Below are 24,291 nucleotides of genomic sequence, written 5' to 3' on the forward strand. Positions count from 1 at the left end.
TATAGCAAGGAATAACTGCACTAACATAATTAAGTAAATTGCTATTTATTATTAATTAAAAGTCCTCAACCATCTATTCACGAGTTGGAGCATAATTTTTTTCTTTAAGTTTTTTTTCAGTTTAATTAATCAAAAGAATTGAATTAAATCCTTACCGCTATATCCCATAAAGGGTCAGGGGTTCAGTACTTTGTAAGGGAGTACTATTACTAGACCAACAGTTGTGCAAGGAGGTGATTTGGTCAGATTCACGCTCGACCGCCAGATTTTTACCCAATTAAGGAGGCTGGGTGAGCCCCAGGAGGACTCCTGAACCCACAAGAGTTGACTCGCGGCTACAGTGTAACAGAAAACAATTTTCTGCCCAGCCGGATTCGAACTCAGGTCCTTGGAGTTAGTAGTCACGGGCCTTATCCTGCGGCTTCCCGCACTCCCTATCAATAGAATACTTTACGAAAATAATTTTTTGAACTAATTTGTCAAAAATTGTACATTACATTGTTATACCTCTTACATTAATTATTAATTAATAATATAATATAATTAAATATACAATTATAATTACATATATTAACTAAATAAAAAAAAAATCTTCGTTCTCATTTCTAGCAGTCATTTTCAAAGAACATGGTCAATATGAAACTAACTTTGTCTGAATTATATTAGGTGAAGAGACTTACTTTTCGGTTGTGATAAATTTATGCATTAAAACACCCACTCGAAATTATGAATTAATTTTGAAATAATACTTCTCTCCGTTTTGGTACGTTAGCCAATTGAATTTTGGGTAATAAAAATCTAGAAACAGACTGGCTAACCTGTTTAAAGAGTTATTGTTTTCTCGATTAAAACATCAGCAGGGTTATTAAGTAGCATTTTCTATAATTATAGTTTTTTTTTCATTTCAATAATTTATTCCCAACGGAGGAATGGCCGTAATGACTAATGACTAAAACTAATGACAAGAATTAGTTTTTTTTTTCGGAAGGGCAAGTTCTAGTTTACTGACCGTTCTTTCAGATTTCCTTTGTTTCCCCAAATAAAAGTCAACAATTTTATAATTGTATCTAAGGTAATACATATCTAATGAGGGGTAGATAGTTGACCGTAGGGAATAAGTGAAGAAGATGGTCCACTGGTTATGGTCAGCAAAATAACGCGGAAAGCGAGTTTTCGGCAGAGATTCTGGATAAACAGGGCGCAAAAGTAGGCACGAATAAATAATTTTTATTTATAATCTTAATTTTTTTTCTTGAGACTGTTATGTTATATAATGATGTTAAGTAATTGAATTGTTTGTAGGATCATACATGTAATAGAAACTGTATTGTAGTAGATTGTCCCTGAAGATGGCCGGATTGGCCGAAACGTCGGATTTAGAAGAGAAATAAAAGGTTTTGTGCCAATAATAGATAAAATTTGAATTATTTATCATAAATAATTTTTGTTTATTTGTGATTATTTTGCTGACTGCACCCCTCCCTCCTCTCCCTCCGATAGTTTTCTTCACTTCATACATTTCTGAGTATACATAATCATTTAATCCTAATTACTCTTTTCTATAGTAAATTAACATAAAACTCAGGAACAAATATGTTTTACTATATTATACTTTCACTCTTTGTGAATATAATCTAATAAGTATAATATAATCTCTAAATTGGTTTGTTACAGGTAAGAAATTGCTAAAGATCTAAATTACGTAACTACCCATCAATCTGCAAGATCTGTAAGTTTTATTATGCGCTTTTATGTTTTAATAGTTAATTTAAATAAGTGTTTACTAGATTTTTTTTTTTTTTTAATAATTTATTTATTGTTATTTACAAATGTATAAAAATAAATACAACTAAATTTGCTGTAGGTGACATAGTGACATGATACAAACATGTGGAGAATCTACTGATTGATAGAACTCCAATAACATTTCTGGAGAAGAATATCTCGAGGCCATCTTCTTTTCAGTCGCCTAGGAAGATCATTAAGTAACGAAGGAGAAGCCAGGCTAGAAACAAGTGGATTTGGTTGGTTGGGAAGTTCATGGAAGGTGATATCTGGTTCTGGCCAAATCAGCAACATATGGGACATTGAGGTCCTGATGGATGACTTGATTTGTGACAAAGTAAGAAGCATTAAGGATTTTACGAAGGATTTTGGACTGTAAGGATTGGATTCGGGAGGAATTTGATGGTTTGGTGGAGCCCCAAAGCTCAACTTCACATGTCCAGATAGGCCTTATAATAGTCATGTAGATCAGTCTTTAGACCGTTTGTCTAGTAAATGTTGCAATAGTCGGAATTTACGAGCATTTCCCTGTCTTTTTAGACATGTATGAGGATTGTCAGTCGTTTGTCCAGATGTAGTCCTAAGTAATGGATCTGTTCGACAGGAATAAGTGGGGTATTATTAAAAAATACTGTGGGGCAAACAATCTTGGGTTAACGACGAAGGGTAAATGTGATTTGGTGGGATATATGTTTTGGCACCATTCTTCAAGGGTGGTGGTGTGGGATTGGAGGTTTTTTTATGTAATTTAAAATAAATTTATAAAAATGATCCATGCTGAACATATTATTAGATGTAATTTTATCAACATTCGATCGTGAACGTGTTTCATATGTTTATTAAAAATTACTAATTTACAAAGTGATCAATATTTAATGGTCCACGTACGATAATTATAACTATTCTTTATTTTGTAATTTTACATTTCCCTTTTGGTACATAGTGTAAATTTGTAATCCATTAGACAACATCCACAGAGGATTTGTGAGAAGTCGTAACTCGAGAAACCTTTAAATGAAGACACTCTTGACGTAATACATTCACCTGACGGAACAGATTCCTGCCCCAGAGACGTTTCAGTATTCTTGTCGGATTTGGTAGTAATGTGCCAGTCAGTAAAGTTTTTACCAGTAAGTTGTGGTGTCCAGCGATTCATTAGTGAAAAACACTGTTTGTACAGTTTATTATGACCCAAATTGTTTGTCCAGGTTCTTGGTAAATGATTCGTTTGTGATGTAAAAAGGACTGTGAGTAACGTATCGGAGGAATTATTAGTATGAGATCTGAATGGTTGGAGGTGGATTTTTTTTTTCAGGAGCCCTGAAGCTCTTGAGTGGCGTAAATCCATATCAGTCTACCAGTCTAACAGTATGTTGTATATTTTGTTTGTTAATAAGTGATAATTTATTTTTATGATGTAGTAACCGTCGAAATAAAGAAACAATACAAATTTATAATATAAATATAGGAATTCAAAATAAAATATAAATAATGCATTAAGCCATCTTAATGCTTGAAATAATAAATCTTCGACAGTTTCTAAGTAACTGTTTTCATGTATAAATATGAAAAGATAAAGCATATTTTGGCAGTCATGAGGTATCAGTTTTTAACCAATGCCATGTGACAATAAAATGTTAGGCCCAGACATCAAAATTTTTAATTTAATTTTATTCAGAATTGTATATCCACTCCAAATGACCCTGCCACCTAAAGCATTTCATCCATCAGAGATATCCAACATCAACCAAGTAACCATCCCGCAAAGCTCCTGGTTATGATCTAATTACTTCCCATATTCTAAAACATCTTCCTCAAAAATCTGTTATATTCCTCACTTACATCTACAATACTGTCCTCAGATCCACATATTTTCCTGACCCACGGAAATTATCAATAATCAAAATGATTCCCAAACCTCGAGAGCCGCCAGAACACCCATCCTCCTACTGTCCTATCTCTCTATTACCTATCATGGGCAAAATCCTTGAGAAACTCATCTTAAAACGCCTGTACCCTATCCTAGATTCCTACTACATAATCACAGATCATCAGTTTGGACTCCGAAATTCCCATTCCACTATCCAGCAATGCCATCGTGTGGTAGATGTGGTCTCGTCTTCATTGGAGCGCGGAATGTACAGCTCGGGAGTCTTTCTTGATGTAGAACAGGCTTTTGATTAAGTATGGCACCCAGGACTGCTATACAAGATCGGTAAATTCCTACCCCCTAAATATTTTCTCATTATGCGTTCTTATCTCTCCAACAGGTTATTTCAAGGAAATCACAACAGGGCTCATTCATCCCTATTTCCTCAGTCTGCTTGTGTACCTTAGGTTAGTATCCTTGGTCCTATCCTTTATACAGTTTTAACAGCTGACATCTCAACCAGTGTTAGGATGCACTATTCTCACCACGTATGCCGATGACATCTGCCTATTGTCAGTGAATAATGATCCTTCCACTGTATCCGAAACCCTCCAATCCCACATCATCATCCTTGGAGAATGGTGCAAAAACTGGAGGATTAAAATAAATCCCACCAAATCACATTTACCCTTCGTCGTAAACATTCGTCTCGCCTCACAGTATCTTTTAATAATACCCCACTTATTTCTGTTGAACAGATTCATTACTTAGGACTAAATTTGGACGAATGAGTGACATGGAATTCTCATACAAGACTAAAAGACAAGAAACTGCTCGTCTATTCCAACTACTACAATATTTATAAGACAAACGGTCCAAACTTCCAATCCATTACATAAGACTGATCTACATGACTGTTATAAGGCCTATCTGGACATGTTTTGAGTTGAGCTTTGGGGCTCCACTAAACCATCAAATTCATCCCGAATGCAATCCTTACAGTCCAAAATCCTTAATGTTCCTTACTTTGTCACAAATTAAATCATCCATCAGGATCTCAATGTCCCATATGTTGCCGATTTGGCCAGAACTAAATACCAATCTTTCCATGATAATCTTCCCAACCACCCAAACCAACTTGATTCCTGGCCTCGAGATCTTCTCCTCTAGAAATGTTTTTGGAGTTCTATCAATTGGTAGATTCTTCACATGTTTGTATCATGTCATAATATCGCTTACAGCAAATTTACTTGATGTGTAGATATGTATGCTGTTGTAAATAACAATAAATAAATTATTAAAAAAAAAATTACTCCATGCTTGTTAAATAGTTGAATAAAAGGAGAGATGTATTGAGTTAATTGAGAAAATATAATTAGACATAGAAATAAATAATGAAAAAATGGATAAAAAAAATAAAAATAAAATATAGAAAGAAACAAACAAAACTAAAATGATACATGTTTGTTTCATGTATCAATATAATCATGTATTACTATTAAATATTGTAAATTAACTGAACTATGCCGATACATTATAAGAATTCAAATAAATTATGTTTAGTTTTATTTAAGTATGGTGTGTATTTTGCACCCCAAGCTAAGCCCAGACAGCATAACATTTTTGAATAAAGTGTTCTCTCTCTCTTTTTTTCTCTTATAATATCAACGCTTATGATATGATATGATATCATTTATTCGAACTATATTTGATGTAGTCATTTTGTTAGAAATAGATGAAAACTGATAAAAAGTTATCTGACATGTTTAAAGTTACGAGTAGACCGCAGGCATTTCTTTGATGCGGACTTTGCTACGCAATGCAGACATAAGTGATTAAATATTCCACCAGTGAACTCATTTGAATATTGCTTCAGAGTAAAATTTTATTACGGAACCATGTTGTATTGTGGCATTATATTTTTTTTTTATTACTACTGCATTGCATTATTTTTGTAGCATACCTAGTAAAACTGATAAGTGATTGGCATAATCACAATACATATAGTCTTGAACGGTTTCCTATGGGTTTCAGATCCCTCCAATTTTACCAGTACCAAAATAATATTTTTAAAAGCACGAAATTAATTAACTATCTCGATTGGACCAATTTTAGTGAAGATGAAGTTAGGAATCATTGTATTGGTCTTGGCAGGAAAAGTGTTAAGGTAGATTGTGTATATAACCACAACGTAATGACATTAAAATAAAATATTGAAATAATCTGGAAACGGAGTATGCTCGATTAATTTTTGTATTAAAAAAAATACTTTACTCCTTATCATTATTACAGTTCCTAATCCCTTGAACAGATGCGAAGGGCTGCCTAATTCATTGTTTGAGCACTTTTTTAACGAGACTAACTTTTGGGGTACTTAATATTCCCAGATATTTTTAAAAATAATTTTATCAAAACTAGGGTAGTGATGGTATTCCCACAATTCGAAAAATTGAAAATTAGGGTGCATTGAAATTTGAGAACCTACTTCAGGCTCCGGAAAATTTGTATTAATATTTTATTCACAGATTGTAATTTAAATAATATCATTATCCTTTGAGTTACGAAATATATATTCCTGGTCTTGATCGGTAGTTTGGAAAATCCGGTAAAAATTGTTCAATTTTTTTAATTCATCAATAAATATTACCTTTGAAACCACTGAATAGATAAATTCAAAAACAGTGAAGCGTAGAATTGAAATTGAAAAAAAAAAATGAAGACATTTAAAAACGGGCTGAAACCCTCTACTTCCGCCTTTTTTTTTTTTTTTTTTTTTTTTTTTCTGACCTCCTCCATGGTAGCCTTACTTATCTGACTTCTCAAACAGACAATTATAGCGAGTAGGTTGGTCAATGTCACAATACGACATGTCTCAATCTCACAAGAGATCATAACACAAAAAAAGGTAATCCTTCCCCGCCGGATCTTCCCCTCTAAGAACCCCTGGGAGAGACGGTCCTATATCACTTTTGAAATATTAGCTTAAAAAAGGAAGAGGACACTTTAATATAGTTCAATCGAACACACTACTACATTTATAACTTTAGGCATAACTGATTTTAACTCCATTTCAAAATTTTTAACTTTTAATCAGTTTCGATTGAAATACATAAACAAAATCTTTTTTTTTTTCTTCTAATCCTTAGTGGTAAATAAGGTTTGATATAAAGAGGGTAGCTAACAAGAATGTGTGAAATATATTTTACTGAATTTAAAATGCATTATAAGAGATTAAAAATAGATGGAAATTGGAAAAGTATATTGAGATTGCTATCTGATTACGGGGATCACCAGATTTTGTGATGTCAGTAGTCAGTAAATTAGAAATAATCAGTCAAGTCTGAAACTGTTTACGTGTGTTTGTCGTCATTATAGGCGTCCTGTTGATGTTAATGTCTGAATAAGTGGGTTAGTGCAGTATTCTTGACATGAGCTATCAAAGAATTTTATTTACAATACGACTCAGGGTACTACTCCAAAACTGTTGGAGTTTCTTCGCTGTTGTGCGTCCTATATTAGTCAGCATAGTTCCTTCGTAGAGGAGGGCCGGTATGAGAATACATTTATATATCAGTAATTTAAGGCGGACCTAAAGGTTAGGAGATATTAGCAGGTGATTAAGACTTTAAGTCTTGGTCCTAACCAGCTTATTTTTTTATGGCAGTGGCGAGCTAGTGTCAGGTAGTCAAGGATGACACTCAGGTACACTATAGTGCCTAATGGTCTACTCTCTTACCCTGCTACCCTATAGACATTAGAAGGGGGGAACACTTTTTCTTATGGAAGGATAAAATAATAATGTCGGTCTTCTCGGGATTAACTGTAATATTCAGCACCTCTAGTTTCTTGGTGATTAACAAAGCCTGATTCAAGTTCAATTAAATTGTACTTTATCAGTTTTTTTTTTTAATTTATTTATAGTTATTTACAACTGTATAACATATATACAACAAGTAAATTTGCTGTAGGTGAGATAGTGACATGATACAAATATGTGGAGAATATCTCATTGATAGAACTCCAATAACATTTCTAGAAGAGAAGATCTCGAGGCCATCTTCTTTTCAGACGCCTAGGAGGATTATTAGGTAATGAAGGAGAAGCCAGGTTAGAAATAAGTGGATTTGGGTGGTTGGAAAGTTTTACATGGAAGGGATGGTATCTGGTTTCGGCCAAATTGGCAACATATGGGACATTGAGGTCATGATGGATGACTTGATTTGTGACAAAGTAAGGAGCGTTAAGGATTTTGGACTGTAAGGATTGGATTCGTGAGGGATTTTATGGTTTAGTACTTTATCAGTCAGAATCGTTTAAACATTACTCACGAGAACAATAATGAACAAATAATAAATTAAATGATAAATAAATATTATACTAAGAGAGGGTTCCAGAGAAAGAGGGTGATAGAGAGAGAGAGAGTGATTAAGACCATCTTCCTAGGGACGTGACTCCCACTAATTACTTTAATGACGTATTTAATGTCAAGAATTTTTTTAATTACTTCTAAAATGGTATTTCTTATACGTATTTTCTTCTTATTCCGAATGATCCAGGTCACGTGGATGAACGGGACCGTGTAATAGAATATGGCGTTTATTCAATAAGTTTAAAATAAGGCGCAAATAAATATATGAAATTCAGGAGGAAATAATAGAAGGAATGAAATTTAAATAAAAAAGAAATAAATGTATTCTGTAGCCAATGATAGGCAATTCCCTTCAAATAAAAGTAAACAGAAATAAAAATGAGTTATGAAATGGCGATAAAAAAGATACTATAGATTTATTTAGGGTTTAATTAATTTTAATCTTTAGTTAGAGAAGGAGTTAAGGGTACCATCAATCAGTTTGAAATATGGCACAGCTATTTGGCAAGTAATGGAGCCAGCCGACTCTCACCTTCAGGCCCATTGCAAAGTAATTAACTCTCCCTATTAATTAATTAATAATAAATTGCGATCAGTTCACGCAATGTCTTCAGCTATCGATTTCTTATCAAGTTTCCCCAAATTGTATCCATTGTTTCGGTACAACCTGTTCTAGGTGAAGAAATTGCAATTATCCAGTGGGTGGAAATTTTTGCACAGAATTAGATGGAAATATTTTTAGGTTGTTAAAATGACACTACAAGTTGAGAAACAAACATTAAATTCTTTATTTTTTTTTCTTCGTCTTATTACGGTTGCCATGGTGAAATAAAAACACTGACGATATCTACCTCTTGTCTACGGTGTAACGGTTGTCATGGAAAAAACAAAACACGATGTGTTCTGACGAGTGGGTTTTGTTTTTGTGAAGGCGACAGTTTGATTTTCACGTTACGATTGTTCAGTGTAAAGTGGTAATAGTTTAAAGGCCCTCTGTCTTTACTGTTTAAACTGGAATATCACCAAATGAGAAATGTTGTCATATATGTTTTGTTTTTCATCATTATGGTGTTCTACTTCAATGGACGTTCATTAACACTAGAAGCGGGGATATAGTGCAGTGACGTTTTTCAGCATGTTCTGGATAAGAGAATAATAATGTAAATATAGTTATTAAGGTTAAGTCAACCTATAAGTTTTAATTGTTTTTTGAATTGATAAGAATTCTTTTTTTTTTTTTTTCCATTCTGTGTACATATATTTCTTATTATTATTAAACTGTTGTACATATAGTTCAGCTGTTCTTTCTCTGCTTTCTACTTGTTTATTTATTTATGTTTTTTTTGTTGTTGTTCACGGAATATTACGATAATTCAACAGGTGGGTAGGTAACACCCCTAGGTTTTCTGTTATCTACGTTTAAAGGTATTCGCCAGTTGTCATAATTCAACAATTGTTTATATAGGTATATATTTTAGTTATATTCTGGGCATAATGCTTCGGGATTTTTCGTTATTTCCTAGAAAAAATAACGTGGCGCCTAAGCAGTAATTTATTCTTTATTATTTTGTCCTCTTTTTTTTTTTTTTTTTCCTTTTGCATTTATATTTATTTATTTTTTTCCTTTAGCTCATCCCCTTCTCCGCTGAGCCGGGGCAACTATAAATGATAAACGTTTAACTTAGCTATAAAAAATATAATTAACATAATAGTCTCGCAATGTCCTCTATACGTGTATCTGTGTTTGAATATATTCATGAGGTGAAGATGGTGTACGCCTGTATGCTATAAAATCGTTTTTGCTAAAATTTACTTGCTGCAAGTGTCACTTTAAATTATTGTTATCTCACTGTTTCACCAAATTATACAACACGGCACTACAGATTTTCGTTAAATTCTTCACAACAATGATCAATTTGATGGTATGGAACATCGGCTATGTTCTATCTGATTGAAATAGTCTATGAAGGCTTAAATACCGAATTTTGAAAAAATATTTTTCTAAACTACTTTTCATTTAGTACATTTTTTATAATTAACAGATATAATATGGTGGAAATGTGAGTAAGAAACAAAAATTGCTTTATTAACTTGTAGAAAAGATATGAAATAAATACTACTGGTGCTATCGACTGACCAAGTACAATAGACAGGGAAAGGATATTTCAGTTGGTATATATTGGGGCAGGGAACTAGGAAGTTGGATTTATTTGGCAGGCTGTGATCTATCAATAGTATCACGTCATTGTATCTTTCTTGCCTTTTTTGGGCATCGAAAGTAGAATTGTTTGGTTGCTGTGGTCTATCAAATTGTAGTAAACCGCAATAACCTCTATTTAATATTTGGTTATTGGGAAATCAAACTAGGATAGTTTGGCAGCTGAGGTTTGAAGAACCGGCTGAAATATTTATAATATTGAGAAATAGTGTTGATGGCAGGTTGGTTTCAATCCGTCTATTAAAAAAAAGATAACATTTAATTTCTCAAATATATTAAGTAAATGCTTTGTTAACTTAACGATCTATTGTTATTATCAGTAATGAAAACTCATAAATATGATCTAGAAAAGGGAATGATGATTAACAAAAAGAAAAAAGAAATCTTAGAATAAGACAGTTGACCGTATAAAGTAGATTGTAGATAGTCCGAGTGGCGGTCAATAAAGCTATCAAAATAGTAAAAGAGAACTATTTATTGTTAACCTACGTTTCACCCCATTCCGTCAGCGCTAAATGAAAGAAAAAGATACAAACGTTTTGAAATTAACAAAACATAAAAATAAAATCATTTCAAAACAATTGTTATTTTTATAAAATATATAAAAAAGAATTAATGATGACAATATAAGGAGGTATACTTGTAGGTGGACTGGAAAAGAGTTACTAATAAATATAACCAGGTGTGATAAAAGTTCTAAATACAGATCTAGACTAGTAAATTGTAGAAGACCACTCATTAAAATTAGTTACAAATATGTTAAAGAGGGAGGTACCTACTGTTAATAACTATTGATATTGTTATTAGTAATTCTTTCGAGAAGATATTTTTTTTTTAAAAGATACAAAAAAAAATGAGAAATAACAATAATAAGATACAATAAGGCAATTTAAGCTAGGAATAAATATTATGTAAAAATAAAGATGAAAGGAATATGGTCCGGGTGCGGTCAAGAAAAACTCAAATAGTAGAAATATACTAATTTAATGAGCCAACGTTTCGCCCCACGTTGTAGGGCTTCTTCAGGGCTATTTTGACGGCAGTCAAAACTAAAATGACCTGGTCATTTTTGGTCATTTTAGTTTTGACTGCCGTCAAAATAGCCCTGAAGAAGCCCTGCAACGTGGGGCGAAACGTTGGCTCATTAAATTAGTATATTTCTACTATTTGAGTTTTTCTTGACCGCACCCGGACCATATTCCTTTCATCTTTACACACGGTCAATCAATAATCTTCCAGTATGTAAAAATAAAGTGATAAGAAATTACATATAAGTAAAAGGAAGGAAGACGTAAAATAGTATCAATGTAAAATAAAATTGAATAAACAATTATAGGAATAAAAAATAAGAAACAATGGTAAGAGTACAAATTTTTGAAAAATACGTAAAATATACAGTTTAAAAAAGTGCAGGAGACGAAGAAAAAAAATTTTTTTTTTATTTATAATTAATCATTCAAAACGTTTATTTAATCTTTTTTTTTTCGTCTCCTACACTTTTTTAACTGTATATTTTACGTATTTTTCAAAAAATTTTACTCTTACCATTGTTACTTTTTTTTTATTCTTATCATTGTTTATTCAATTTTATTTTATATTGATACTATTTTACGTCTTCCTCCCTTTTATTTATATGTAATTACTTAGCACTTTATTTTTACATAATATTTATCCTAGCTTAAATTGCCTTATTGTATCTTATTATTGTAATATTCTCATTTTTTTTTGTATCTTTTTAGCCCTGATGAAGCCCTGCAAAGTGGGGCGAAACGTCGGAAAACAAATAGTTGTAAACTATTTTTGTTTCTCTTTTTGACTGCTATCCTTACCATCTTATATATCAATTTTTACGGTCAACTATATACATATATTTATTTGGAAATAATTTATTTAATTTAAATAATACAAACCAGTCTCGAACAAGTTATAAAATTATACATGAACTAATTATAGTTTTCTTCTTTTTGTTTCATTTATTGCTCTTATCAATTATTTTCTCTTAAAATGGAAATAAGTTGATGTTAATATAATTTTCACAATCAAGACTGTCATTGAGCTCTTAATGCAAAGACTGGGCTGTAAATAAGAGAGTATATCGCAGCGCTGATAGTCTCCTTCCTCTCTGCAATAAGAGCGTCACGAATGCTCGGCCACAATTGCAGGCTTAATGAGCAGTAAAGGCGATTCAAGAGAAGGAATGGGGTGGGAGTTTTATCTACTGTGCACAGAGGGAGCATACTGCAACATAAGTCTGGTTCATATCGTAAAAGAACAAAAAAAAAAATATTATATATCCAAAAGTTTCTTCCTTAGTATATATTTCCTACTCAGTTATAAAACGAGTAATCGAATTGGTGGCTTGACATCCATTTAATGGTTACAGACCTACGTTATCCACTATCGATTACTTCCTAGTTATTACTTGGTTTAATGAGGTGCGAGGTGGTCATCTGTCACTCTTCACAATCTCAATTCGGTTTCTGGAGTAGATTGCTACTTGTTTATTAAAATCTTGTTAAGGCCAAACCTCGGTAATGGCCTTTGTAATTGAAAATTGTATCTAGTTTTAATCAAAATTTTCTTTTAACGATAGGATACATCATTGGTAATCTGGCGTAGGTTTGGGTTAATTTGTTATTGACATAATGTTTATAAGTGAGACAACAATCAAAATAAATTAAAATTATTAAATATAGATATAAGATTCATTTATTAAAAAACGTTTTTTAAAAAAAAATAATACTTGCACGTCGATTCCGACTATTACAACATTTACTAGACAAACGGTCCAAACTTCCAATCCATTACAAAAGACTGATCTACTATTATGACTATGATGACTATTATAAGGCCTATTTGGACATACGGAGTTGAGCTATGGGACTCCACTAAACCATCTAATTCTTCTCGAATCCAATCCTTACAGTCCAAAATCCTTCGTAAAATCCTTAATGCTCCTTACTTTGTCACAAATCAAATCATCCATCAGGACCTCAATGCCCCCTATGTTGCCAATTTGGCCAGAGCCAGATACCAATCCTTCCATAATAAACTTCCCACCACCCAAACAAACTCGTTTCTAATCTGGCTTCTCCTTCACTACCTAATAATCCTCCATGACGTTTGAAAAGAAGATGGCCTGGAGATCTTCTCCTTTAGAAATGTTTTTGGAGTTCTATCAGTGGGTAGGTATTCTCCACATGTTTTTATCATGTCATTATATCACTTACAGCAAATTTACTTGATGTGTATATATGTATACAGTTGTAAATATCAATAAATAAATTATTATTAAAAAAAAAACGGGTTAACGATTAACTCGCTCGTCGAGTGCCAACATTGACTGGTTTGTACCAGCAGGCACTCTTTCGAATCCAGACTGGAGGGTCGATATTTATGTCTCTGGTGATCCTACAAAATAAAAACTTGGCCACACACCATGGTTAGAACAGGGTGGTAACCTGTAAATAGCACTCCCTTATGTCCAAAATTACCTGGAAGGAAAAACAAAATTTGGGAATACAGCATCTTATCACCACCGATTTGGTCATTTCTATATATCAAATAGCTCATCATCCCGCACGTTATATAGAACCTTTCAATGATATGTTCCATTATATATTATAATATTTAAATATATCTTTTTCAATTCTTTGAGACTGGTTTGTATTTATTAAATAAATCAAATTGTATCCTTGTTTAGTCTCAAAACTCTTTGTTATATCAACAGTCCAACGTTTCGGCCAATCCGGCCATCCTCAAGGATAACCTTCAAATATAAATTCTCACCTCAAATCAAAATTTAAAAAAGTTTTGCAGGCTATTCTGCCCAGGCCATTAATTATAAGTCAACACACCCTATTTTTTAAAAAACTTTTAATTTTCAATTAATACACACTATCATATAAACAAACTATTTATGATAAATAACATTTTTAAATTTTTATGTGAGATGAGAATTCATATTTGAAGATTATCCTTGAGGATGGCCGAATTGGCTGAAACGTTGGACTATTGATATAGTAAAGAGTGTTGAGACTAAACAAGGATACGATTGATTTATTTAATAAAATAATAATAATTAATGGAACACCTTGGTTGAGCATTCCATCATACGAATAATGTTTGATAGTTTTTCAATAAAATAAGGTACTAAAACATTCGCTATACCTCGAGTGTCCAACCAGGCAGGAGTATCCACCTTCTTTTTCCCCTAAGAGGTTTCTCGTGAACATTTATCTCATAGTAGATAATTTTTTTTTGTTAATATTTATTTATTGCTATTTACAACTGTACATTATAATACATTTAGTAAATCTGATCTAAGTTAAATTGGAGTGTTACAGGCGTGTAGAGAAACTACCCATTGGTAGCACTCTAATGACATTTTACATTAGCTGGTCTCGTGTCCATCTTCTTTTCAGGCGCCTCGGAGGATTGTCAGGAATGGAAGAGGATGCAAGATTAGAAACTAGGGGGTTTGAGTGGTTAGAGAGTTTATAACGGAAGGAGTTCTTCTAGTCTGGTTCGGGGTAGATCGGTTACATAGGGAACATTAATGTCTTTATGTATGATTTTATTTGTGACAAAGTAAGGAGCATTGAGGATTTTACGAAGTATTTTGGAATATAAGGATTGAATACGAGAAGAATTTGAAGGTTTCCTGGAGTCCCAAAGCTCAACTCCATATGTCCAGATTGGCCTTATTACTGTCATGTAGATCAGTCTTTTGTAATGTGTTGGAAGTTTAGACCGTTTGTCTAGTAACTGCTGTAATATTCGAAATTGACGTGCAGTTTCCTGTCTTTTCAGTCTGGTGTGTGGAATCCAGGTTAATCGTTTGTCCAAATGTAGTCCAAGGTAGCGGATCTGTTCGACAGGGGTAAGAGTAACATCATTAAATGAAACTGTAGGGCAGTCAGTAGGTTAACGACGAAGGGTAAAGGTGATTTTATGGGATTTGTTGGAATTTATTCTTCAATTACGACACCAATCTTCAAGGGCTGTGATATGGGATTGGAGATTTTGGGATACAATCAATTGTCAATTTTAAATCTTAAAGAAATATTAAAAAGTAAAGACCCATTGAGGAATTACAATTGAATGTTTACTATCATTTTTGATTTCAAATTACTGACCAATCACTCTTTATTTATAGGAATACAAACAGATAATGAACACAACGAAGTTTACAGTTCCGCCATGCACGTGTGTGTATCACAACGTGCCAAATAACTTTCGTTTTCTCTCTAATGACCAAACATTGTTCGTCAGAGCCTGCTTCATATCTAAGTCACGTATTTGCTATTTATTCTCCGCAACCAACTCTCTATTATACTCTTTATGGAGCGCTTTCGTATTTGAAAGTGTTTATCTAAAGTTTAGTAGCTCAATCGAAGTTTGATATTCAATATAATACGTTCCCTAATAGGATGCTTAGAGTTTGATTAATTACTCTGATTGTATTGTAGCATACTAGTGTAATAATAATACTTTGGAGAAGTCTGTCGGGGGGTGCGGTCTGCAAAGAACAACATAAATAAACAAAACCATATTTATTTATTTTATGCCGACGTTTCGACCTGAGTTTCAGGCCTTCATCAGGGGTTGTGGCGTAGAAGGTAGGCCTGCAACTGATAATAATACCTTAACGAACCCGAAGGTTCGATGCCGATACCACCATTCTTCGTACATCTGTCCAGGGACGCCACTCCAAAGCAAGTTTACTGTATTAGTTTTAATGCAATCCTCTCATCTCAATTTCGGTCTACTCCTAGGATTGGTCCAATGGTTATTAACATTTTAGGGATTCATTCGTTACTAAGCCCTACAATCTTATACGCCCATCTTATACGCCGCACTGCTACATTTTGAATTATATTTATCTGGTGCAGCTCTTATTTTCAAAAACCTTAAGGAACAGTTCTTCTCTTAGTGTAAGATGCCACGTTTCGCATCCACAAAGAACAGTTCAAAGGATAATAGTTTCGTAAATTCTAACTTTTAAGTTTTTTTAAATATGGTACGACCAAGTTAAACTGATTTCGCAATTGCAAAATAAGCATTTCACGCCTTCATCCTCACTTTTATTTCCTTATCAAATTTTTTTCTAGTTACCGTAGAACCTATCTAACTGAAATTTGTTCCGTTTCTACTGCTAACCACATATTTGGTTTTGTCCGTATTTTTTTAGAGACATAGTTCCTTACTATAGTTTTGCAACATAGTTGTGCTTAGCTTATAGCTTTCATGTTCTCACCCAATAATACCAAATCATCAGCCAACTCAAGCTCCGGTATTTTACCAACCAAGTTAAACCCTTTTCAGTATTCATCGCATTTTAATAACATATTCTAGTTGCATATCAAATAAGATAGATGATAAAGAATCGCCTTGTTTTAAACCGGACCGTAGAACCTAAATACTTAAACCTATCTACCTGTTCAAATTTATTTCCTCCTATAACTGTATCACTGAAATTTGTTCCGTTTCTACTGCTAACCATGTGTTTGTTTGTCCGTATTTACTTAGAGGCCTAGTTCCTTACTAGAGTTTCTCAATATAGTTGTGTTTAGTTTATAGTTTTCATGTCCTCACCCATTAATACCAAATCATCAGCCAATCCAAGCACCTGTATTTTACCACCAAAGTTAAACCCTTCTCAGTATTTATTATATTTCAATGACGTATTCTAGTTACATATCAAATAAGATAGATGATAAAGATTCGCCTTGTTTTTAACTGGACCGAACGATTAATTTCTCTGAATAATGATTACCGATCGTACCAGATTGAACGTTTTGGTCTAGTACTAGATTTATTAACTTCTTTGGTATTCCATGTCCAATCAGAATATTATACAGCTCCTGGAGGTGAATAGAATTGTAAACCTTTATGAAATCTATATAAAGTTCTTGAAGTACCTCGTTGTATTCCAACTTTTTCTATAATATTTGATGAAATGAAAAAAATTGATGAATAGTTGAACGATTTTTTTTTAAACAACATTGATAATCTCCGATAATCCCTTCAGCGTATTCCGCGATTCCACTAGTTAAGATTAACACAATTGTGTATTGTATTATTTTATTTTATCCCATTTATTCATTATTTTAATCTATTTATTTTGACATCATGATTTGGTAAACACTAGCACCGCTTCAGCGACGAAATGCAAATTCGTTACCAAAAAAATCCACTTACGTAAATAGAAAACAATTTTAAGGAACAATTTTGAGCCATTACATCACCAAACGTAAGTTGATAATTTACTTTTCGTTCGGCGTTCGAGGTTTTGGCTACGTTGAGTCTTAATAACAGCGTAAACTGAAACAAATATTTTGAAAAATGTTATTTCATGATTGCGAGTGGGCTCAAGATATCGAAAACATCGAATGTAAATGGTAAGTAAATTATTAAAATATTTTTAGTAATTTAGAGGCTCTCAATTTTATCAAAAAATCACTTTAACATCGAAAATAATGAATGAATCTATGAAAAATAATTTATTTAATTTAATTTCTGATCGCACTACAAATTATTAGGATGCACTAGACGATTTAAGGTAAGTTACTGATTCAGTAACATTTTTTCGCTTATTGCTAATATCTAAATTTATTGTCATTTTAATTTAAATAATCTGTTTAAATAACATAAGTTTGATAGATAAACCGGTTTAAAGTAATAAAATTATTGATAAACATTAATTAATTTAAATTATTGATAAATATTAATTAATTTAAATTATTGATTAATATTACAATCTGCTATAACGAAGGGCAATAATTAATAGTGATAAATGATCACATTCATAACAAAATGTAAAAAAAAAAAAAAAACAAAGGAATAAATTTAAAAAAATTAATTAAAACGTTATGTATACACAAATAAAATCTTTATATGTATATAAACAGAAATGAACACAATCAAACTGGGATGAAATAAAATAAGTTAAACTTTGGACTAATATAACAATAAAAATAATAAAATAAACACTAATCACATTTACACTATTAAGTATATACATATATATTAAGTAATACACTATTAAGTAATTTACAGCCTCCACCTGAGAATCCCTGAGCCCACTCTATCCCCTGAGAATGAGGGGTAGAGCAGGGTTCTTCGAGATCCTAGCTTAGTCCTCTCATCGCTCAATTGTTATTAATGCATTGATTAAAACGCTATATAATAACAAAGAAACATATTTCAGCGAAATAATTATTTTAAATGAACCGTTTCATTTTTTAATATGGAAGAATGAATGGAACTTTATCTATCAAACTTATGATTAGTGTTTATTTTATTATTTTTATTGTTATATTCGTCCAAAGTTGAACTTATTTTATTTTATCCCAGTTTGATTGTGGTCATTTCTGTTTATGAATATATAAAGATTTTATTTGTAATTTTCTTAAATATATCCCTTTAATTTTTTTTTTCATTTTGCTATGAATGTGATCATTTACCACTATTAATTATTTTCCACCGTTATAACAGATTGTAATATTAATCAATAATTTTAATTAATTAATGTTTACCAATAATTTTTATTATTACCGGATTTAAAACTTATTAAACAATATTTAACACTTATTTATTTTTAACACCTATTAACCAATATTTTCTATTGTAAAACTTTATACCGAAAATATCTAGATAGCAATTGATATATAATTAATAACATTATTCGAGATGATTGATTAATAAACGGTAAGATGGGCCAGAGAGACTTCCGGTTCTCTTGTCAAAAGCGGAATGCCACAAGATAAATTACACCGGAAGTACCACAAGTAAATCACAGGATAATTGTCCTGGATGATTAATACGATCTGAAATTATCCAGGAAATATTTTATCTATAAATAAAAATATGAATACATTATTTTATTATTTAGTAATTGTTCTAATAGTTTACAATATGTTTGTTTTAAGAGTTAAGTGATGACCCAGGACGAATTCATGAATAACTTATTCTATAGTTTTGCTTTTTTGGCTACTATAGCTATCAATATTGGTAGTTAATCAAAAAAACTTTTTTTGTCAACTGATTTGATTAATACCTTCACAAAAAAAAAAAAAAAAAAAAAAAAAAAACAGTTTCCGTCTATTTTTTTAGGACATTTGTTGCTCTTAAAACACTAAGTTGATTTCGACTTGTATAAAGTTTGTAATTGTAAACTGTAAAGTAAACTAGTTAACTTCGTATATCAAAGTTCGAAACGAGCTGCTCAATTTTGTAGAGCGTTTATAAAGTTAATAGTGAGTTGCACTGTGTAATATGTAGTAAGGGAAAATATTTCATAGCGTTGTTATTAAAGTGAAAGCTATGGCAGCCACTATGATCGTGTAACCTAACATTTGCTGTCGCACTATCAAGATTAGCTTGATAATTGTTAGTATTATGAAGTATGTGTGCGTGCGCTACAAATATACTCTCAGAATCATCGTCACCGAGAAATCTCCGCTTACTAAATACACTATCATAGCTATTAAATGATGTCAGTTCGAGTAAATCAAAAATTTAAATAGCTATGTCATTTATAGTGTGTTTTGGTCGACATCTTTTCTAAATTCAAGTAATTCAGTCATTTTTCACAAAGTTCATGTATTTTTTTAATGTAACATATTATGCTATTAATTTTTCTTAAAGTTTTATTGTTTATTATGTATAAAATTAACCTCCCCCCCCCCAAAAAAAAAATAAAACTTTTTTCCTTTGATCAAATGAACGAATGCTACCAACTAAAGATCATTATTGTCCATATTGGTGTGCGAACTTTGTGTTCAAACTTTCTCTATCCTACATTGATCAGTGCACTTCGCACAACGCCAACGCCACTAGTTTCAGTTCGTTTCTGACTGTTTGGGCTCTGTTCCAAACAAGTTTCAACTCCTAAAGGTAAGTATACTCAACTGGGTCAAACTGTTTGTTAAAAAATATTTCTACAACCAATTTTCCACTTCATCTGGCCTGGTGTCCTATATATATAAGAAACACTATTTTTTATATCTCAGTACGATAAACGTTTTGATAGGAACGTTGTTTTGGGTGAAAGCGGACACGGGATCCAACAGTACTTTTCAAAACTAAATCTAGAGGAGCGCAGAAGCTAATTCTGAATATTTTAGGCTCTTAGTATTCAACCTTTAAATGAAGAGATTATTATTAGAACTTAGGATAAATCTCTTACCAGGTATTATCCAACAGAAAATTCGGAGAAATGAGGAACTGCTCATGTTAACTTGGAGTATTAAAGCTTTGTTCCTACTTCACAAGCACTTGAAAAGTAAGACTTGCTATATTCTACACAGCAGGAAGATCCAATTTAGAATATTAATATCGTCTTTAGAATAGAGACGAACACAAGAGTATTATAATTAATAAAGTTCTTAATAATAAACTCTTAGCTTACATAATAATCTCTTCTTCTCTTATTTCTGAAGGAGATAGTGCTCGAAGTAGACATTTAAAGGCAAGAAGTTCCCTCCCCGAATCGCTTGAAGTGTCTTAGTTGACTGATTCTCAATAATGATTAATAGAGGCCAGAAATCTTCTGTTTTATCCTTGTTTTATTCAACCTGCTCTGATTTGGAGAGAGATGGCCACTCCCTTGAAGATGAGGTTTACATTAAGGTTAATAGAAATGACCAACGTTATAATCTAGACTGAAACAGAGCCTTTTGCCTAAGCGATAGAATGGAAGGAGTGTATCTGGTTCGGGCTAAATCGGTTACATATGGAACATTAATGTCTTTATGTATGATTTTATTTGTGACAAAGTAAGGAGCATTGAGGATTTTACGAAGGATTTTGGATTGTAAGGATTGAATACGAGAGGAATTCGAAGGGTTAGTGGAACCCCAAAGCTCAACTCCATATGTCCAGATCTTATTACAGTCATGTAGATCAGTCTTTTGTAATGTGTTGGAAGTTTAGATCATTTGTCTAGTAAGTGCAGTAATAGTCGAAATCGACGTGCAGTTTTCTGTCTTGTGTGAGGATTTCAGGTTAATCGTTTGTATAAATGTAGTCCAAGGTAGCGGATCTGTTCGATAGGGGTAAAAGTAACATTATTAAATGAAACTGTAGGACAGTCGGTAGGTTTACGACGAAGGATAAAGGTGATTTGATGGGATTTGTTGGAATTTCTCTAAATCCTCTAATTACGACGCCATTCTTCGAGGGCTGTGATATGGGATTGGAGAGTTTGGGATGCAATTAATGGGTTGGGACACATGATAAAACCAAATTTGCATTAAAAAAATAGTTATTTTCTGTGTATTGGTCAGTGAAAAGAATAATTAATTTTTCCTTTTTACCTGGAGATGAAACCATCGTACTGCACTTATCTTTACATAATAGATCAAACACTTGTTAAAAAACAACGTGCATTGGTTGATTGGATGGGACCTATACTCTTACACGACATCTCAAGACCTCATGTTTCGATGGATTGACAGTGAAGTTACTGAATAAGCTCTGTTGCGAAATGCATCCACACCCACCCTCTTCACCAAATTTATCTCTAACATATTTTTACGGTTCTCTTGTCAAAAAGGTATTTTCCGACTTCACCTCTTTTCAAAACTCTGATTGTTTTTTAGTTCTGGGATTGAAAAGTTGATAGCTCTTTAAAAAAAAAAGGGGGGGGGGGTAAATATTTTAAATAAAAATATTTTGATTTCATGAAATTGTTTTATTTATTATATAACATTTTTTGTGAAATAGAATTTCGTTTGACTCAATAACCTTTCCTATGAAAACTGACATTTTATATGAACCAAATATCTTTGCAATCCCTTCAATAAAATTTATTATTATATGTTTTTAGATCTGATGCTATCACAAGAAAATAGCATAAGACAATCTGAAAGCTAGAGGAAAGAGTAATGTACAAGATTTATTTTCTCGAAAATGGACTAGATATTTTATAATTTTAATTGATAGAATTAATTTATTTTGAACTGGAGGATTTTTCAATCCATAAACCGAGACACAGTGGTTCTAACAAAACAATAGTATATAATATCGAAAAATAAATAAAAAGAATTAAATGCATTAGTTGTGTTAATGAATAATAACTTATTAAAATAAAAATGTTTAGTAGTAAAATGGGGATTGCCTGCCTGTAACATAAGAATTGATTTTCAACTGGATTAATTATCAAGGCCTTCATAAAATGAATCATAGTATTATATTCAAATTCATAAAACCAGAAAAATTTTACATTAATCACATTAAAAAGTATCACATCATCAGAGCCAGTTATAGTAAAAGTGGAGCAGATCCAGTAAACTCAATCAAACAAAGTTCTCAGTCGATGACAATTTTAAAAAAAATGAAGGTATAAGCTGAGTTTTAACAAATTTAGTGATTCACGTAAGCTAAGTATAATATATTAATAGGGCCTCTAAAAATATATTTTGAGCGATTATAATTTTTTTTGTTTATATTTTTATATTTTATAAATACATGTTTTATAAAAGTTTATATAGAAGATGTTCGTGTAGTTTAAATACAGTTTTGGTCTTCAAAACAGTATCCATTAATTTTTGTTTTAATCAATTTAACCGATACAAATCGAATTCGAAAGAGAATTAAATTTAGAGTTTAAAATACATGGACTGAAAAGGTTTCAGATTTTAATTGGAAAAGAATTTTAACCAGGCGATAGGGTTGATAAACTGCTAGAAAACCCTCTTTGAAAACGCTCTTTCACATGTAACATTTCGATCAGTTATTGAAGATTCCCAAAGCCAGCTAAGCCTCTTTGGGAAACAGCTCAAACGTTGCCGTTAAAAAGCAACCAAAGCGTGAAGAGGGGATTAAAGGAATCCGAATTAGGGGTAGGTCACCGGTTAGCGGGAGGTCACCGGTTACGGGACGTCATCCATCAGAGGCGGAGATTTAATTTCGTTGGTTAGGGACGGGAGGACGATCACATCCGACCAGTCGAGCTGATACAGCCGCCGCTCCAGGAGTGTATTACCCCGAGGCCTGGAATTCCTTTACCCCGGGCCATCACGGGGACACATTCCCTTTCCCGTTCCTCCCATTCCTCACTGAGATCATAGCCTCTCATAGCTCATATCTTGCTTGAGGATTACCTGCTTGGTGGATGTTACATCACATATGTATCGATTCTTCTCAAATAAAATAATAATTGTGGGAAAACTCTACAATATTGCAGTGATCGTTTACTTTTTTTTTTATACTTTATTTATATAACAATTATTTTCTTAGAAACTTATGTTAATAGTAATCGAGGAGTTTTCTATCAAGAGTTATTATAATCACTTTTCAAAAGTATAGAATTTTTTTTGGTAAATTAAAATTATAAACTAATAAACTTATTTTACTTGTTTATTTCTTTTTTTATAATATATTTTATTTAGACATTAATACAACGTGCCTCACTCAATGGCAAGGAGCATGTTTCGTTTAGCAGGCAGCGAGTATGGAGTGCCTCTGCAACCCGCCAGAGCGCAACAGCTCGAGCCTCACCGAAGATCTCAAATTTACATATTACTTCATTTTGTAATTTTTATATATTAATAATTTCTGTAACACAACACTTAACGATGTCGATAATATGATTAATAAACGATACCAAAACAATGCACGAAACTATCTCAATTTGACATGTACCGACCACTTCTCGGTCATAGCCGCATGGACTAGGCCTATAAATAAAGGGGTTCTAAATCCTCTCTTCGATCTTTGATCCCAAGCCTTACCCAGGTCTAGTCATAGCACTGGCGGCGTACACTCTACTTGAGATAGAAAGGTTTATTGCCAATCGTATTCAGACAAAAGTTGTTTTTTGTACGCATACTCAACATGATGGCCTATCTCCTCTCCTTCTCTCCTGCAATCTTAGACTGTCCGCTTCATCTCCGCAACTAAGATTGTAACCTGATCCTCAGCGGCTACACTAGTCCGTCCGCTTTATCTCGGCAACTTAGATTGTAACCTGGTCCTTAGCGGCTACACTGGTCCATCCGCTTCATCTCGGCAACCAGTAGAGTTGATCCCGTCTCTCCACAG

The 24,291-nt window shown here is 32.5% G+C and overlaps 1 long non-coding RNA gene across 2 annotated transcripts in view; it reads left to right on the forward strand.

The window, feature by feature from the left end:
* Nucleotides 1–2,693: 2,693 nt before the first annotated feature.
* LOC106681205 (uncharacterized) overlaps nucleotides 2,694–24,291 on the forward strand; it is a 48,877-nt gene continuing 27,279 nt past the window's right edge. The window contains exons 1-3 of one of the 2 annotated variants that reach the window (XR_001343206.2): nucleotides 2,694–2,915; nucleotides 2,994–3,153; nucleotides 22,076–22,183. This is a non-coding gene — a long non-coding RNA (uncharacterized lncRNA). Of the gene's footprint in view, nucleotides 2,916–2,993; nucleotides 3,154–22,075; nucleotides 22,184–24,291 lie in introns of those variants that run through there. The other variant, XR_001343207.1, reaches the window with a different exon arrangement.

The sequence above is a fragment of the Halyomorpha halys genome, unplaced genomic scaffold, assembly GCF_000696795.3.
Source record: "Halyomorpha halys isolate HHAL.00 unplaced genomic scaffold, Hhal_1.1 Scaffold318.1, whole genome shotgun sequence".
Taxonomy (NCBI): domain Eukaryota; kingdom Metazoa; phylum Arthropoda; class Insecta; order Hemiptera; family Pentatomidae; genus Halyomorpha; species Halyomorpha halys.